Source organism: Alexandromys fortis, unplaced genomic scaffold (assembly GCF_014885135.2).
Source record: "Alexandromys fortis isolate MF-2015 unplaced genomic scaffold, M_Fortis_MF-2015_v1.1 scaffold_189, whole genome shotgun sequence".
In the NCBI taxonomy this organism is placed as follows: Eukaryota; Metazoa; Chordata; class Mammalia; order Rodentia; family Cricetidae; genus Alexandromys; species Alexandromys fortis.
The window spans coordinates 260,242-262,117 of record NW_026068081.1 but is presented as its reverse complement, the minus strand read 5'-3'; positions in this window follow the sequence as shown (position 1 = coordinate 262,117).

Genomic DNA, 1,876 nt, shown 5'->3' with positions numbered 1-1,876 from the left:
TGAGGTATCAACAAGTAGAGCAACCTTTTTATATTTCTGAAATAAATATTTTAATGACTATGGTACTGATGGCTTTTTTATTTTTTTATGTTGCTGCAAGTCAAACTCATGCCTTAATATGTGTTTTATGTCATCAAGTTACCACCTCAGCCTTTCAGTGTTAGTTTTATTATCACAAAAACAGCAGGAATAAGTGGTATTTATTCAGAAGTTCACTCATCAAAACATCCCTTTAAAAATCTGATGGCCATCATCTAGAAAATTAATTGATTTGCATATATTTATAGAACAATGAAGCAGGAAAAAGGAAGTTTTCCTGTGTCAACATGGGTGAACATCATGAATGAAACTGAGAAAAGTTTCAGAGCATCATTTACAGAGTGGAATAATTCTTTTTAAATTTAGTAATTAACATGCATGTATCCATGTATTTGAAAAAACACGAATTGTGGCAAAAGTAAATTCACTACTGTGATTATTTTAGGGAATGGAAAAGTGGTTCAGGTAACTACTTCATACTAATTTCCTTTTTCTTTATTCACATCATAAATCTCAATTCCACTCATCTCTGCATCCCTTCATGTCTTCCCTCTGCTCTTGCAACCTAACCCCCCCCAGAAAATAAATAAAATAAAATTTAAGAGGAAAGAAAACAGAGAAAATTTTTTTTGTCATGGAAGCTGTAGTGTGACACCGTGAGTTTTATGGTATAAACTTTTATCCACAAATCTTTACTTGCAAGTGTTCATTGCAGAGTCATTGTTCTGATTCAAGGCCCTGTGTCTGCTACACCATTGCTACTGGGCCCTCACTGGGACTCCTCTTGTGTATCCTGTTATTGCACTGTGTCATGTAGATCCTGCAGCTTTGTAGCTGAAGGACCAGCCTCCTCACATGCTCCAGAAGATCATAATTAGATTTGGGGTGGATCTACTTCATAGCCCTGGTTCTGGGCCTGGGTGATAGCTAAATTGATCAGTCTGCCTGTTGTCACCTATCCTTGCCATTAGAGAGAGAAATAGCTGGGACTAGCTCATAAAGCTTCTTAAAGAAAATCCAAGTTAACAGGAATAGTCTTTTGAATGCAGTAATTTACATTTTAATCAAAATTGCAATGAGCCAGCCATATGGTTCAGTGAGAAGAGTTCTTGCCCCCAAACCTAACTACTTGACTTCCACTCCCAAAACCCACTTGGTAGAAGATCCAACTTTTGCAAGTTGTCTTCTGGCCTCTGTATATGTGTGCCATGACATAAGTATCCACATTCACCTACATACATAAAAGTAAATAAGGTGTAATTAACTTATAATAATAAACAAAGGTCATGTGTCAGAGAAGAGCTTTTTAAGAATCATGAATATAGCCAATGTGATCAGAATATAATAAAAGTTTATGCATTCTAAACTATGCAGCTTGGTTTTAGAATAAAAAGCCCACCAATTCAGGCAAGGTACTCAGGCCAAGGGGAAATCTTTTATTTTTTTTGGTTTTATTTATAGAAAAAAATACCTATGCCATATTAAGTGCAGTCATATCTCAAAGGTATTTTAAGCCTGTTCCTTACTAACATTTTGGCAATAAAGTGACTGTTTTACTTCCCAATGGATATAAACTTATTCTTATACTATATTGCAGTATATTAAATGGAAAACAGCATTACATTTTAAAATAATGTACATACATTTAGGATATTTTATTGCTAAAAATGTTACTATTCACTAGAATTAAGAATTTGTGTTTACCCTCAAATAAAAGAGAACAACAACAAAAACAACTGAAAAGACAGCTCATAGAATAAAATACAACATTTACAACACAGAGAATTAAGAAAGAGCTAGTTTCAAGATTTTTGTTTTTGTTTTTGATTGTTTTTTT